Genomic DNA, 18,343 nt, shown 5'->3' with positions numbered 1-18,343 from the left:
TTTGATCTCATTCAAGGATTTTTTAAAATGTATGTAATTACCAAGGAAGAGTGTTTTGGATATTTGCTAATTATTCTCCAAAAGCATCATTAGGAAAAGTCAAAAGTATGTCATGCCCGGGTCTAACTGAATAAATAAATTGTACAAAGGCACTAAATATTGGAAAAAATAAATATGCCATTGTCAGTATCTCAAGTACACAATATAATGTGCATGTTAAGTATATTTGAAACATACATATGCAATTCATGAGTAAATGAAAAATGACTTTGTTGAAAAGCATTATATAATATTATGACAAAGTAGCATTCATTAACCAAATGTAATTTTGATGGACATATAGTTATAAGTTGATATAAGAAAATGTTTTGTGACATTGTTTTTGCCAATGATTGGTGGTAAATATTTTTTTAATCAGTTCCTATGTTGTCTTTCATCCCAATCTTTTAAAAATGTTTTTCTGTATCTTTGGTTTTCAGAAACCTTATATGACATACTTTGGTGTAATTTCCTTTCTGTTTATCCTGCTTAGAATTATTTTAGCATTTTATACCTTGGGGTTATAGGGTTTTTTTTATTCTTTATGGTTTGGAAAAAATTCTGGCCAACATTTCTTCCACCAGGTTTTCTGCCTCATATAATTTCTTCTTTCCACTTGGACCTAAATTTAAATGTACTGTACACAACTTGCTGCTATTCTAAGGATCACTGAGACTACTTTCATTAAGTTCATTCAGAATTTTGGTTTTCCTATGACCTCATTTTTGATAGCCTTTACTGTGATGTGCTTAAGTGTAACTATCATTTCTTTTTCAGCATATTACATGCTGTTACTCTCATTCAATAAATATATGTTCCTATAGAATAAAGCATTTTCATCTCCAGAAGTCCCAATTGGTTATTTTTGATCTTTTATTTATCCCCTCAAACTACTATGTTTTTTATTAAATTACTCAGTATATTGAACATAAATATGTTTTAAGTATTTGCCTGATAACAAACACGTGGTTTCCTGACTAAGAGCTTAATAAGTGTTTCCATTGGGAGAGATGTGGGGTTCTGCGGAATCAATAAAGGAAATATTGAATCAAGAATAAGGCATGTTGGGGAGGGAGTGACATTAAATTGAGACCTAAAATATGAGGATTAATATGGCTGAATACAAAGGAAACTATTTATCCATGCTTTTTTTTTTTGCTATTTCTTTGGGCTGCTCCCGTGGCATATGGTGGTTCCCAGCTAGGGGTCGAATCGGAGCTGTAGCCACCAGCCTACGCCACAGCCACAGCAACGCGGGATCCGAGCCACGTCTGCAACCTACACCACAGCTCACAGCAACGCCGGATTGTTAACCCACTGAGCAAGGGCAGGGACCGAACCTGCAACCTCTATCCATGCATTTTAATTAGCCTTTGCTCTGGAGCTGAGAATAATGCAATTATATTTATTAGAAATATTATCAGATGCCATTTGACTTTTTCATACTTTAAAATAATATTTCATATTGGATATTACATACAAAGTTTGCATTGACTCTTAAAGACCCTGTAGAAAACATTTTTACTTCCTTAAGCTATAGATCAGGGGGTTAAATATGGGGATTACTCAAGTGTAAAATACAGAGGCCATTTTATCAGTATCAAAGGAGTGAGTGAATTTGGGCTGTATGTACATAAATGGTAGAGACCCACAGAACACAACCGCCACTGACAGATGAGAACCACATGTAGAGAAAGCTCTTTTCCTGCCCTGTGTAGAATGCATTTGAAATATGACTATCAGGATCAGTAGGTATGACACTAGGATGACCAAGAGGGAAGAGATCAAATAATATGGCCAATTCTGGAGTTCCCATCGTGGCATAGTGGTTAACGAATCTGACCAGGAACTATGAGGTTGCGGGTTTGGTCCCTACCCTTGCTCAGTGGGTTAAGGATCCGGCATTGCCGTGAGCTGTGGTGTAGCTTGCAGACGTGGCGCGGATCCCGCGTTGCTGTGGCTCTGGCATAGGCCAGCGGCTACAGCTCTGATTAGACCCCTAGCCTGGGAACCTCCATATGCCGTGGAAGCGGCCCAAAGAAATAGCAAAAAGCCAAAAAATAAGTAAAGAAGTAAATAAATAAATAAATAAATAATATGGTCAATTCTATTTCTTGTGCATTTGAGCAGAGTATAAGTACCAAGGGAACATCATCACAATAGAAATGGCTAATGACATTAGAGACAAAAAGGGTCAATGTAAAAATCTTAATGGTGAACACTAGTGCCTGAAAGGCACTGTAGATGTATGGAATGCCTACCAGCACATGGCAAATTCTCTGGGAGATGATAACATTGTAGAGAAGGGGGCTACAGATAGCCAAATAGATAAACAAGCTAAAAAATGCCCTGATGATGACTATAGGGAAGAAAGCCAACTGTGTGGCACATGCATAACAGGAAATGGTACTTTGATCCACAACAAATTTACAAGCATCTTGGGACAAATGACTGTAAAATTACCAAGATCAATGAAAGCCAGGTGTTTAATAATAAAGCATATAGGGGTGTGTAGGTGGGAATCCATTTGGGTCAAAATGATCTTACCCAGATTGGCCACTATTGTGATTGTTTAGAGGATGAGGAAGATCCCAAAAATTGAGGCCTGAAGCTCAGGCTTCCTTGTGACTCCCATCAGAATGAATTCAGTCAGCAATGATAGATTCTGTTGGCCCATATATCCAGTTAGCTTGTCTGGTAAGAAACAGAGAAAGTGTTATTAGCTTTCATGTGGTGTCATCTAAATAAAGTACAAATATCTGTAAATGGAATGTTTTTTTTAATAATGGGGAAAGAAAATAATTTCCATATATGATTTTGGAACCTAAATAAATAACAGAATCTCAGATACAATTTAGAATAGATTTACAAGGAGATCCTGCTGAACAGCATTGAGAACTATGTCTAGATACTCATATTGCAACAGAACAAAGGGTGGGGGAAAAATGTATACATGTAAGAATAACTTGATCCCCATGCTGTACAGTGGGAAAAAAATAAATAACAGAATCTTCTTCTCAAATAATAGGAGTCATATGAAACCATATGCACAGCTACTACAGATTAAACTCTAGAGTCAGCAGTATTTGGGACATTATTATTTGACTAATAATACTGGCTAACAGATGCTGCAAAAATAATTTGTCTGTTGTTTGCTTTCCTATTAATTTTGGTTTAAAAACGTTTCCACTTGTCTGTTTGACTTGTGTTTTATTAACATTGATTGGCATATTAAAAATCACTTTGAGCTTAAAAAAAGTAAAGATATTTATTTCTTTGCTCTTTACTGTTTCACTAGTCCATTTAATTATCCCTGTGCCAGTAGTATTTTGTACTGGGTAGAGCAGGTTTACAATATGTCATAGTATTTGGGAGAGAAAGCCCTTCCACCTTGTGTGTCTTAAGATGTCTGTTAATTAATTGTGGGCCTTTGTATTTTCATATAAACTTCAGAATCAGCTTTTGAAATTTCAAAAGAACTCAGTGGGAGTTTGGTATTATATTGAACATGTAAATGCACAGAGGAAGAATGAGTTTTAAAATACAGTTGTCCAACATCCAAACACAAGATATCACTTATGTAACTTTGATTTAATGTCTCAAAGTTTTAAAAAAACTTCTGTGTAGATATTGTGAGTGTCCTTCATTATACTTGTTCCAGAATATCTGTACCACTGTGTGCTAAGTGTGTCTACAGAGTTCTCTCTTTTATAGTTATGTCTTTTCTTTTTTCTGCTGTAGGTTAGCTGGTTTTATATCCTAATTTAATTATTTTTATTCTGAGAAACAAATATACTAGATTTATTATTTATACCTTTGTGATTTAAAAAATTATAATATATATTTTTTAAAAAACCTGAAGTTAATTTAAAATGTTGTGTTAGTTTCAGGAGTATAGCAAAGTGACCCAGTTATACATATATATCTTTTTTTCAGATTATTTTCCCTTATAGTTTATTAAAAATATTGAGTATAGCTCCCTGTGCTACATCCTAGGTCCTTGTTGGTTATCTGTTTTATATATAGCACTGTGTATATGTTAATACCAAACTCCTAATTTATCCCTCCCTCCCCTTTGATAACTATAAGTGTGTTTTCTATGTCTTTGGGTCTATTTCTGTTTTGTAAAACAGAATATTTTTCTTTGTAAAACTCATTCTTTGAGGCCACTATCACCCTGGTTCCAAAACCAGACAAAGATACCTCAAGAAATGAAAATTACAGAGCAATATCACTGATGAAGATAGATGCAAAAATCCTCAACAAAACACTTGCAAACCAAATCCAACAGTACATTAAAAGGATCATACACCACGATCAAGTGGAATATATCCCAGGGATGCAAGGATTTTTTGATATCTGCAAATCGATCTTTGTGATACACCATGCTAACAAATTGAAGTATAAAAACCACATGATTATCTCAACAGATGCAGAAAAAGCATTTGACAAGATTAAGATCCATTTATGATTAAAACCTTCCAGAAAGTGGGCATAGAGGGAACCCATGCCTAAATATAATAAAGGTCATATATGACAAACCCAGCTAACCTCATTCTCAACAGTGAAAAGTGAAAAGAATTCCTGCCAAGATCAGGAACAAGAAAAGGATGTCCACTCTTGCCACTTTTATTCAACATAGTTTTGGAAGTCGTAACCACAGCAATCAAATAAGAGAAGGAAATAAAGGAATCCAAATGGGAAAAGAAGAAGTAAAACGGTTGCTGTTTGCAGATTACATGATACTATATATAGAAAATCCTAAAGATGCTATCAGAAAACTACTAGAGCTCATCAATGTATTTAGTAAAGATGCAGGATGAAAAATTAATACACAGAAGCCTTTCACATTCCTATACACTAATAATGAAAGATCAGAAAAAGTAAGGAAACAATCTCATTTTCATCATGTCAAAAAGAACAAAATACCTAGGAATGAACTTACCTAAAGAGGTAAAAGACCTGTATTCTGAAAACTATAAAATGCTGTTGGAGAAATCAAAGGTGATATAATCAGATGGAAATATATACCATGCTTGTGGATTGGAAGAATCAGTATTGTCAAAATGAGTATACTACCCAAGGAAATTTACAGATTCAATGCAATCCCTATAAAATTACCAATGCATTTGTCACATAACTAGAACAAAAGATTTTTAAATTTATATGGAAACATGAAGGACTCTTTTTTTTTTTTTCTTTTTTTGGCTACACCCATGGCATATGGAGGTTCTCAGGCTAGGTGTTGAATTATAGCTACAGCTGCCAGCCTTCACCACAGCCACAGCAATGCCAGATCTGAGCCACATCTGCAACCTACACCACAGCTTAAGGCAATGCTGGATCCTTAACCCACTGATCGAGGCCAGGTCTCAAATCCACTTCCTCATAGATACTAGTCAGATTGATTTCTGCTGAGCCACTACAGGAACTCCTGAGCCACGAAGGGAACTCCAGAAACATGAAGGACCTTGAATAGCCAAAGTGATCCTGAGAAAGAAAAACAGAGCTGGAGGAATCAGGCTCCTCAACTTCAGACTATACTACAAAGCTAGCGTCATCAAAATAATATGCGTACTGGCACAAAATGAGAAATATCGATCAGTGGAATAGGATGGAAAGCCCAGAGATAAACACACTTACTTACAGTCAACTAATCTCTGAGAAAGAAGGCAAGCATATACAATGGAAAAAAGACAGTCTCTTCAGTAAGTGGTGCTGGGAAAACTGGACAGCTACATGTAAAACAACGAAATTAGAACATTATATAACACCACACAAAAATAAACTCAAAGTGGATTAAGGACCTAAACATAAGGCCTGATACTATGAAACTCAGAGAAAAACAGGCAGAACACTCTGACATAAACTGCAACAATGTCTTCTCAGATCTACCTCCTAGACTAATGAAAATAAAAGCAAAAATAAACAAATGGGACCTAATCAAATTTAAAAGCTTCTGCACAGCAAAGGAATCTATAACCAAATGAAAAGAAAACCCACAAAATCGGAGAAACTTTTTGCAAATGAAGCAACTGGCAAGGGATTAATCTCCAAAATATACAAATGCCTCAAGTAGCTTTATATCAAAAAACCAAAAACACGATTAAAAAATGGTCAGCAACATGGATGGAACTAGAGACTGTAATACTGAGTGAAATGGGCCAGAAAGACAAAGACAAATACCATATGATATCACTTATAACTGGAATCTAATATCCAGCACAAATGAACATCTCCTCAGAAAAGAAAATCATGGACTTGGAGAAGAGACTTGTGGCTGCCTGATGGGAGGGGGAGGGAGTGGGAGGGATCGGGAGCTTGGGCTTATCAGACACAACTTAGAATAGATTTACAAGGAGATCCTGCTGAATAGCATTGAGAACTTTGTCTAGATACTCATGTTGCAACAGAAGAAAGGGTGGGGGAAAAAATGTAATGTAATGTATACATGTAAGGATAACCTGACCCCCTTGCTGTACAATAGGAAAATAAAAAAATTAAAATAAATAAATAAATAAATAAATAAATAAAACTAAAAATGGAAATACCATATGATACAGCAATCCCTCTTCTGATCATCTATATGGGGAAAACCATACTTTGAAAAGATATGTGCACCCCAGTGTTCATTGAAGCACTATTTCCAATAGCCAAGACTTGGAAGTTATCTAAATGTTGATCAACAGAGGATTGGTTAAAGAAGATATGGTACATATCTACAATGGAATATTACTCAGCCGTAAAGAAGAATGGAATAATGCCATTTGCAGCAACATGGATAGACCAAGAGATTATCATATTAAGTGAAGTAAGTCAGAGAAAGACATATATCATATGAGATTACAACCATGTGGAACCTAATAAAAATGATCAAAAGAACTTATAGAACTGAAACAGACTCAAAGATTTAGAGACCAAACTAATAGCTGCCACAGGGGAAACATGGTAGGGCAGGATAAATTAGGAGGTTGGGATTAACATATACTGGATAAGTAACAAGGACCTACTGTATAGCACAGGGAAATCTACTCAATATTTTGTAATAACCTATATAGGAAAATAATCTGAAAAAAGAATGGCTATTTGTGTGTGTAAAACTGATTCAATTTGCTGTACACCTGAAACTAACACAACATTGTAAGTCAAATATTCTCCAATAAAAAAAATTTTTAAGAGATTCCAGAAAATTCTCTTAAAGATAGAATAAATAGGCAAAAAACTAATTAACCTGACAGGACAGCAAACTTAACTAGCACTACAGAATGAGACAGTATCATCTGAATCATGATGAAACAAATAGATTTGGGGTCAGTCAAGCTCTCTGGGTCAGATTCCTCCCTGAGAGAGACCCCCATAGGTGCTTTCTAGAATTTCTTGCAATTCTAAGATCCTCGCTTATCTGTGCAATTTATTTCTTATGTCAACGTGGTGCTATGCTGCCAGGTCAACCACAGACTTGCCTGTAAGATATGTAGGCTATTGCTCATTCTTCTTAGAAATGTACACTTAGAACTACAAAAGAAAAAAAGGGAAATTAAATGTTTGACCTGTGCCTGGTATGTCATTTGATCAGAACAAGACTCTACTTGCATAATTGACAGGCTTTGATATGCAGGACTCATCCTTTGGGTTTGTAATACAATTTCTATCACTAAAAGAACTGAGGGGACAGGACTACTAAAGGAAGAACAGAAGAGAGAAAAGTAATAAACCAAAGCCTGGCGAGTCACAGCGTGGCTGTCTTGGAGCATTTAATGGGCAGCCCTGGGTCACCTAGACTTCAGCCCAACTCATGGGTATCAGTGATGACTGCTCCCACCATATCCACACTTAGGGGCTCTTGTGTCCAGAATAAGCCTTCTGCCCACAGGTCAAGTGTGGGTGTCTGCTTCCCTGGGTCTTTTGTTCAAAGTTGAAAAAGAAAGTTCGACTTCCACTCTTACCATTCCTCACACTGTAAGGGGCAGCGCTAGACTCAAAAGGAGCAAATACTATTCCCAAATATTTCTTTAGTCATTGTGCTTCAACTCCTGATTTATTTGTTTAAACAGCACGGTTAATCTGAAGCTAGCAGCCACTGCCCCTTTGGTGTGATCAGAAGTCTCTCTTCTGAACAACTTGCTAAAGCTGGGTTAATATGTGGCACCCAATGGAGCAAGCGTTTTTGGGGTCAGGGGATAGAAGAGGGTAAAATTTGTTACAATAAGTGGTCAGGAATTGCGGAGTATCAGTGTGAGAAGAAAAAGAAGGAAACAAAAGAAGATTTGAAACCCTGATTTATTTTGACCACTGTCAGTCCTACAGGGTTTGTGGTCCTATAAAAATAACCAACAACCATGAAAGGGCCTGAAAAGCATAAAGATGCAAACAAAATGATTTAGGACCAGTAAGCCTTAGGGTAGACTCTGACCAGACATGTTATTGACTGCATTTCCCCCAATCACAGCGACCGTTTTCAATGAGGCCGCTAGGTGTCAGCAGAGTGCCATGCGCGAAGATGGTGTCTGAGCAGGTCAAGCTCTGCTTTCCGTTAAAAAATGTCAGGGGTTTTGAGTAAGGGTTTTGTGATTTCTTCTTTTCTTCTCACAGTATGTTTTCCTGCATCATGTAATCATTTCAATATAGTTCCTTCCTCTGTTTTTATTACTTGCTTTCTCCCACGAGTAAGAATATAATATAGAAAATAGAAGGGGTTTTTTATTATGTATATAAATATATATCTATTTTATTAAAGTATTAAAGTAGGATTTTTTATTATGCACCTATCTACTTTATATATATATTTTATTAAAGTACAATTGATTTACAGTGCTGTGTCAATTCTACAGCATAGTGACCCAGTCATACATACGTGTATATATTCTTTTTCACATACTATCCTCCATTGTGTTCTATCCCAAGAGATTGCATATAATTCCCAGTGCTGTAGAGCAGGAGGATCTTTTTAAATTTAATTTAATCTTTTTATATAATGATTTTTATTTTTTACCCTTATAGCTGGTTTACATTGTTCTGTAAATTTTCTGCAGTACATCACAATGACCCAGTTACACATACATGTATACATTCTTTTTCCTCACATTATCATGCTCCATCATAAGTGACTAGACAGAGTTCCCAGTGCTACACAGCAGAATCTCATTGCTAATCCCTTCCAAAGGCAATAGTCTGCATCTATTAACCCCAAGCTACCAATCTATCCCACTCCCTCCCCCTCCCCCTTGGCAACCCCGGGTCTATTCTCCATGTCCATGATTTTCTTTTCTGTGGAAAGGTTCATTTGTGCCATATATTAGATTCCAGATATAAGTGATATCATATGGTATTTGTCTTCAGTAGGAAGATTTTTTTACCAAGTTTCTTGGGCTGATTTGTCCTCCTGTTAGCTCAGATCTAAGCCTGAATCATTATTGGTGTAGGTGGATGCCTTGGCTGGACCTTCAAAGCTCTTCTTTCATGAAAGAATTAAAAAAAAATTATTTCCTCCAAAATTCTAACATGAAGTTAAAAGACATTTAAAAGAGAAAATTTCCTCCATGGCCTAAATATAAAACAGAAGAGGAAGAAAATAAAATATATGGAGTTCCCGTCACGGATCAGTGGTTAACACACCTGACTAGTATCCATGAGGATGCGGGTTCCATCCCTGGCCTCGCTCAGTGGGTTAAGGATCCAGCATTGCTGTGACCTGTGGTGTAGGTCACAGATGTGGCTCAGATCCTGCATTGCTGTGGCTGTGGCATAGTCCAGCGGCTACAGCTCTGATTAGACCCCTAGCCTGGGAACCTCCATATGCTGTGGGTGTGGCCCTAAAAAGACAAAAGACAAAAAAAAAAAAAAAAGAGGAGAGGACAAGATGGCGGAGGAGTAGGAAGACACGCTCGCCCTCTCCCACAAACACAACAAAAAAAGCACATCTGCAGAATAAATGACTCGCACAGAACAGCAACCAATCGCTGGCAGAGGAACCTAAACTCCAATAACGGCAAGAAATTCGTGACATTATTGGGCAGAACAGGAGAAAAGAGGAGAGTGAGAGAAGGTGAATCCCAGCGGGACGGGGGCTCCCGAAAGGGAACTGCGGAGGAGAAAGGGATCCCGCACCCTGGAAAGTCACCTACTGGGCGAAAGATCAAACGAACCGGAGGAATCTCCAGATGCAGAGAGGAGTGTGGCAGTGAGTTGGAGTGCGGAGGGGCCGATCAAGAACCCAACGGACCATCTGAACTACAGGCACAGTCACCAAAAGTTGAGACGCCTGGGTGGGGGCTGGGATCCGAGACCTCGCCGCCGAAGGTTGGTCCCCGAGAGGGGGCCGGGGGACGCCTGGGGGGGAGTGGGCACCGAGACCTCGCCTCCGAAGGTTAATTCCTGAGAAAGGGCCAGGGGACGCCTGGGGGGGGGGGCTGGGCACCGAGACCTCGCCGCAGAAGGTTAGTCCCCGAGAAAGGGCCGGGGGGCGCCGCCTGGGTGGGGGCTGGGCACCGAGACCTCGGCTCCAGAGATTAGTCCCCGGGCTAGGGGGGCGGGGCAGAGCGGAAACTGCTTGGGAGGTCTAGAAACCAGTTGATGGGGCAGAGACTGCCTGGGAGACTAGAAAACAAAGCTGTCGCAGAGGAAGGGAGCAATACTCCAGGGGTGGAGAAGGGGAAAGCCACATCAGAGGGAACCTGGGAGAAGAGCCTGGTCTGCGCCCATGCTGGGGAGGGGAGAGAAGAAGGGGTGGGTCCCCATAGAATACCCCCCACACCACAGCAAGCTTACAGGCCCACTAGCTAGCTGAAAACTGTGCTTCCCAGTGCATCCCCTCCCCCCACCCCCGCCACGCCCTACGCTCTCAGGGACCTGGGGCTGCCTGCCATCCAGGAGGGCTGGCCTCAACAATTGCCTGAAGCCTACCACGCAGGGGCTGTCCCTGCACAGGCCTGCTTGCCCTTTGGAGGGGCTACACTTCCGCAGAGCAGCACCAAACAGCACCAGCCCCGAGAAAAGGCCTGCAGCCTAGAAAAGCTAGAACAAGCTTAGCCAGGCTGTGAATAGATCGGCCTAATTCTCGGACAGTTTTTCTGAGTCGGGTTGCCCCGGAGAGGAGCCTCTTCAGTTTCTAACGGCCCTGCTACCCGCCCAAGCCCCCAGGGGATGCTCTAGTGGACCAGCTGCATAGGACTGCCAGCTCCAGGCAGGACCCCCTGCAGCCCAGAAAAGCTGCAACAAGCTCAGCCAGACTGTGAAAAGATCCGCCTACATTCTCAGGCTGTCCTTCTGAGTTGGGCTACCCTAGGGAAGAGCCTCTCAGGTTCTCAGTGCCCCAGATAGCTGCTCCAGACCCCAGGGGGTGATGCACCCCTAAAGAGCACCTGCCCAACACCGCCAACCCCCTGCAAGAACCCCACAGCCTAAAAACACCAGAGCAAGCTCTGCATGACCAAGTGAAATCTGCTACCATCGTGGTGTGGACCTCCCAGTCCTGTCTGCCCTCAGGAAGTCCTCCTTTGCTTCAAAGAAACACTGTTAGCCCCATCAACACTCCAGAAAAGCCACACTGCCTCAAAAAAGACTGACCAACAACGCCAGCCCTCAGGAAACATTCCACGGCAGTGACAAGGCAAACACTGCCCGATCACGGAGAGTACAACTCCCTCAGGAGAAAGAAAACAACAAGCAAGATGAAGAAGCTGAGAAACCACCCCCAGTCAAACCAACAGGAGAACGCACCTAAAACAGTCAACAATGAAACTGATCTCTGCAGTCTGACAGACCTGGAGTTCAAAAGAGAAATAGTGAAAATACTGAAGGAATTAAGAGAAGATATGAACAGTAATGCAGATACCCTCAGAAAGGAGCTAGAAAATATAAGGAGGAGCCAAGAAAAACTAGAACATTCATTTGCAGAGATGCAAACTGAACTAGGGGCAGTAAAAACCAGAATGAATAATGCAGAAGAACGAATCAGTGATATGGAAGATAGAATAATGGAAATCACTCAATCTGGTCAACAGACAGAAAACCGAATCAAAAAACTGGAAAGCAATATAAGAGACCTATGGGATAATATAAAGCGGGCCAATCTACGCATAATAGGAATTCCAGAAGGAGTAGAAAAAGATGAGGGAATGGAAAATATATTTGAAGAAATTATTGCTGGAAACTTCCCAAATCTAAAGGATACTGGATTCAAGATACAAGAAGCACAGAGGGCCCCAAACAAACTGAACCCAAACAGACCCACACCAAGACACATCATAATAAAAATGGCAAAAGTTAGTGATAAAGAGAGGATCCTAAAGGCAGCAAGAGAAAAACAGAATGTTACCTACAAGGGAACTCCCATAAGAATATCAGCTGATTTCTCTACAGAAACACTACAGGCCAGGAGGGAATGGCAAGAGATATTTAAAGTGCTCAAAGGAAAAAATATGCAACCTAGAATACTCTATCCAGCAAGAATATCATTTAAAATAGAAGGGGAAATAAAAATTTTTCCCAACAAACAAAAACTTAAAGAATACAGCAACACAAAACCCAGGTTAAAGGAAATATTGAAAGGGCTTCTCTAAACCAAAAAGAAAGGAAGGAAAGGGAAGGAAAAAGAAAAGAAAAAAAAAAAGAAGAAGAAGAAGAGGAAGAACTAGGACTGAGGAAACTGCAATCAGAGAGCAGTCACTCAAATAAGCCAGCATACAGATCTAATCATGAACATGCTTCAAACAAAATAAAATTGAAAAGAAAAAAATAAAAAAGAGTCATCAAAACCATAAAATGTGGGCAAGGGATGTCAGGAGGTAAATAACCCTTTTTGTTTATATGTATGTCTCTCTTCTTAATTTTAATATAGTAATGAAGTGTTTGAACTTACAGGACCATCAGGCTAAAACACACACTTATGGGAAGGGTTAGCATACTTAAAAAACAGGGCAATCACAAGCCAAAACCAAATATTGCATTTGCAAAAAATGAAAAAAAAAACACTCAAGCAGACAATAACAGGAGACCATCCAACCAAAAAAAAAAAAAAATGGAGAACCATAGAATCAACTGGAACATGAGGTTCAAATGGCAATAAATAATCATCTATCAATTATCACCTTAAATGTCAATGGACTGAATGCCCCAGTCAAAAGACACAGGGTGGCTGAGTGGATAAAAAGGCAAAAACCTTCAATATGCTGCCTACAAGAAACTCACCTTAGGACAAAAGATACATATAGATTGAAAGTGAAAGGGTGGGGAAAAATATTTCACACCATAGACATGACAGAAAAGCAGGAGTCACAATGCTCATATCAGACAAAATAGACTTTAAAACAAAAGGCATAAAGAAGGACAAAGAAGGACACTATTTAATGATTAAGGGACCCATCCAAGGAGAGGATGTTACTATTGTCAACATATATGCCCCAAATACAGGAGCACCCAGATACATACAACAAATATTAACAGACATAAAGGGAGATATTGATGAGAATACAATCATAGTAGGAGACCTAAATACCCCCCTCACATCAATGGACACATCCTCTAGACAGAAAACCAATAAAGCAACAGAGATCCTAAAGGAAACAATAGAAAAGTTAGACTTCATTGATATCTTCAGGACACTACATCCAAAAAAATCAGAATACACATTCTTCTCAAATGCTCATGGAACATTCTCAAGAATCGACCACATATTGGGACACAAAGCGAATCTCAATAAATTTAGGAGCATAGAAATTATCTCAAGTATCTTCTCTGACCACAATGCCATGAAATTAGAAATCAACCATGGGAAAAGCAAAGAGAAAAAACCTACTCCATGGAGACTAAACAATGGGTCAATGAGGAAATCAAGAAGGAAATTAAAAACTACCTTGAAACAAATGATAATGAAGACACAACCTCTCCAAATCTATGGGATGCTGCGAAAGCAGTGCTCAAGGGAAATTTATAGCAATACAGGCCTTTCTCAAAAAAGAAGAAAGATCCCAAATTGACAACTTAACCCTCCACCTAAACGAATTAGAAAAAGAAGAACAAAAAAGTCCTAAAGTCAGCAGAAGGAAGGAAATTATAAAGATCAAAGAAGAAATCAATAAAATAGAGACTCAAAAAACAATAGAGAAAATTAATAAAACCAAGAGCTGGTTCTTTGAAAAGGTGAACAAAATTGACAAACCCCTGGCCAGACTCACTAAAAAGAGGGAGAAAGAACCCAAATAACCAAAATTATAAATGAAAAAGGAGAAATCACAATGGATACTGCAGAAATACAAAAAACCATAAGAGAATACTATGAACAACTGTATGGCAACAAGTTTGACAATCTGGAAGAAATGGACAATTTTCTGGAATCTTACAGCCTGCCAAAACTGAATCAAGTAGAAACAGACCAACTGAACAGACCGATCACTAGAAATGAAATTGAAGAGGTCATAAAATCACTCCCTACAAATAAAAGTCCAGGACCAGATGGCTTCACAGGTGAATTTTATCAAACATATAAAGAGGAATTGGTGCCCATCCTCCTTAAACTCTTTCAAAAGGTTGAAGAAGAAGGAATACTCCCAAAGACATTCTATGAGGCCACCATCACCCTCATTCCAAAACCAGACAGAGATACCACCAAAAAAGAAAACTATCGCCAATATCATTGATGAATATAGATGCAAAAATTCTCAACAAAATCTTAGCCAACCGAATCCAAAACATATCAAAAAAATTATACACCATGACCAGGTTGGGTTCATCCCAGGTTCACAAGGATGGTTCAACATACGCAAATCAATCAGCATCATACACCACATTAACAAAAAAAAGTCAAAAATCATATGATGATCTCAATAGACGCAGAAAAAGCATTTGACAAAGTTCAACATCCATTCATGATCAAGACCCTCGCCAAAGTGGGTATAGAGGGAACATTCCTGAATATAATCAAAGCCATTTATGATAAACCCACAGCAAATATAATCCTCAATGGGGAAAAACTGAAAGCCTTCTCACTCCAATCTGGAAGAAGACAGGGATGCCCACTCTCACCACTGCTCTTCAACATTGTTTTGGAAGTCTTAGCCACAGCAATTAGACAGACAAATGAAATCAAAGGCATCCATATAGGAAGAGAAGAGATCAAACTGTCACTGTATGCAGATGACATGATACTATACCTAGAAAACCCTAAGGACTCAACCCCAAAACTCCTTGAACTGATTAATAAATTCAGCAAAGTGGCAGGATATAAGATTAACATTCAGAAGTCAGTTGCATTTCTGTATACCAGCAATGAAACACTAGAAAAGGAATACAAAAATACCATACCTTTTAAAATTGCACCTCACAAAATCAAATACCTCGGAATACACCTGACCAAAGAGGTAAAGGACCTATATGCCGAGAACTATAAATCTTTAATCAAAGAAATCAAAGAAGATGTAAAGAAATGGAAAGATATTCCATGTTCCTGGATTGGGAAAATCAATATTGTGAAAATGGCCATCCTACCCAAAGCAATCTACAGATTCAATGCAATCCCTATCAAATTACCCATGACATTTTTCACAGAACTAGAACAAACAATCCAAACATTTATATGGAACCACAAAAGACCCAGAATCGCCAAAGCAATCCTGAGAAACAAAAACCAAGCAGGAGGCATCACTCTCCCAGACTTCAAGAAATACTACAAAGCCACAGTCATCAAAAGAGTGTGGTACTGGTATCAAAACAGACAGACAGACCAATGGAACAGAATAGAGAATCCGGAAATAAACCCTGACACCTATGGTCAATTAATCTTTGACAAGGGAGGCAAGAACATCAAATGGGAAAAAGAAAGTCTATTCAGCAAGCATTGCTGGGAAACCTGGACAGCTGCATGCAAAGCAATGAAACTAGAACACACCCTCACACCATGCACCAAAACAAACTCCAAATGGCTGAAAGACTTAAATATACGACAGAACACCATCAAACTCCTAGAAGAAAACATTGGCAAAACACTCTCTGACATCAACATCATGAATATTTTCTCAGGTCAGTCTCCCAAAGCAATAGAAATCAGAGCAAAAATAAACCCATGGGACCTCATCAAACTGAAAAGCTTTTGCACAGCAAAGGAAACCAAAAAGAAAACAAAAAGACAACTTTCAGAATGGGAGAAAATAGTTTCAAATGATGCAACTGACAAGGGCTTAATCTCTAGAATATACAAGCAACTTATACAACTCAACAGCAAAAAAACCAATCAACCAATGGAAAAATGGGCAAAAGACCTGAATAGACATTTCTCCAAAGAAGATATACAGATGGCCAACAAACACATGAAAAAATGCTCAACATCGCTGATTATAAGAGAAATGCAAATCAAAACTACCATGAGATACACCTCACACCAGTCAGAATGGCCATCATTAATAAATCCACAAATAATAAGTGCTGGAGGGGCTGTGGAGAAAAGGGAACCCTCCTGCACTGTTGGTGAGAATGGAAACTGGTACAGCCACTATGGAGAACAGTCTGGAGATACCTTAGAAATCTATACATAGAACTTCCATATGACCCTGCAATCCCACTCTTGGGCATCTATCCGGACAAAGCTCTACTTAAAAGGGACACATGCACCGCATGTTCATTGCAGCCCTATTCACAATAGCCAGGACATGGAAACAAGCCAAATGTCCATCGACAGATGATGGATTCGGAAGATTTGGTATATATACACAATGGAATACTACTCAGCCATAAAAAAGGATGACATAATGCCATTTGCAGCACCATGGATGGAACTAGAGACTCTCATCCTGAGTGAAATGAGCCAGAAAGACAAAGACAAATACCATATGATATCACTTATAACTGGAATCTAATATCCAGCACAAATGAACATCTCCTCAGAAAAGAAAATCATGGACTTGGAGAAGAGACTTGTGGTTGCCTGATGGGAGGGGGAGGGAGTGGGAGGGATCGGGAGCTTGGGCTTATCAGACACAACCTAGAATAGATTTATAAGGAGATCCTGCTGAATAGCATTGAGAACTATGTCTAGATATTAATGTCGCAACAGAAGAAAGGGTGGGGGAAAAAATTGTAACTGCAATGTATACATCTAAGTATGACCTGACTCCCTTGCTGTACAGTGGGAAAATAAAAAAAAAAAAAAAGAAAAGAAAGAAAGAAAGTAAATATGTTTAGTTGACACTGTAATTTAGTTTCCTATATAAAACATTTATTCATTCAACAAATATGGATCAAGAATCTACTTCGAACAGGTGAGATTAAGAGAAATTACAATAAACCTAGCATGAATTAACAATCACAGATATTAACAACTTAATGCACTGTCATTCCCCATTATCTTTCATTAAAACCAACTCTATTGAGGTAAAATTTATATCAAATAAATTCACCCATTTGAAATGTATGATTAAATTATCACAATATGGTTAAAGAACATTTTCATTACCCCTAAAAGATTCCTCATATTCATTCACACCCAATTATTATTATCTCTTTTGTCTTTTTAGGGCCACACCCACAACATATGGAATTTCCCAGGCTAGAGGTCAAATCAGAGCTACGGCTGCCAGCCTATGCCACAGCCACAGCAGCACCAGATCTGAGCCCCGTCTGTGACCTACACACAGCCTGTGGCATCGCTGGATCCTTAACCCACTGATTGAGGCCAGGGATCAAACCCGTGTCCTTACAGATACTAGTTGAGCCACAATAGGAATTCCCTCAATTACCTTTTAAATTTGATTGTTATAGGAAGATGCACATACACAAAATTATTTAGTATTTAATTTGTTTAGTGGAAGAAACTGTTTCTTTTCCCTCTGAAGATGTATCCTGGAGTTCCTGTCGTGGGGCAGCAGAAATGAATCCCACTAGGAACCATGAGGTTGCGAGTTCGATCCCTGGCCTCGCTCAGTGGGTTAAAGGATCTGGCGTTGCTGTGAGCTGTGGTGTAGGTTGCAGATGCAGCTCAGGATCTGGCTTTGCTGTGACTCTGGCAGAGGCTGGTGGCAACAGCTCCAATTAGACCCCTAGCCTGGGAACCTCCATACGCTGTGGGTGTGGCCCTAAAAAAGACAAAAAGACAAAAAAAAATTTTTAAATAATAATTAACATGCATCATTCTCATGACGTAACAGATTCAGAAGTATAGTTCTGTTTTTTAAAAAATTAAAGAATTAGTAAAAGAGGAAGAGGGGGAGATGGAGGAGAAAAAAACTTGTATTTAGATAATCTGAAAAAAAAAAAGGCAAGTCCCCTGTTTGGGAGATTTATCCTCCTGAGATTCACACTGACACTCATAGGCCAG

The 18,343-nt window shown here is 39.1% G+C and overlaps 1 pseudogene; it reads right to left on the bottom strand.

Annotated features, from left to right (window-relative positions):
• Positions 1-1,560: 1,560 nt before the first annotated feature.
• Positions 1,561-2,716, bottom strand: LOC110258848 (annotated as a pseudogene).
• Between the last annotated feature and the right edge of the window lie 15,627 nt (positions 2,717-18,343).

The sequence above is a fragment of the Sus scrofa genome, unplaced genomic scaffold (genome assembly GCF_000003025.6).
Source record: "Sus scrofa isolate TJ Tabasco breed Duroc unplaced genomic scaffold, Sscrofa11.1 Contig49, whole genome shotgun sequence".
In the NCBI taxonomy this organism is placed as follows: Eukaryota; Metazoa; Chordata; class Mammalia; order Artiodactyla; family Suidae; genus Sus; species Sus scrofa.
Note: the sequence above shows the minus strand (reverse complement) of the source record. Positions and strands in the feature narration are given on the sequence as shown.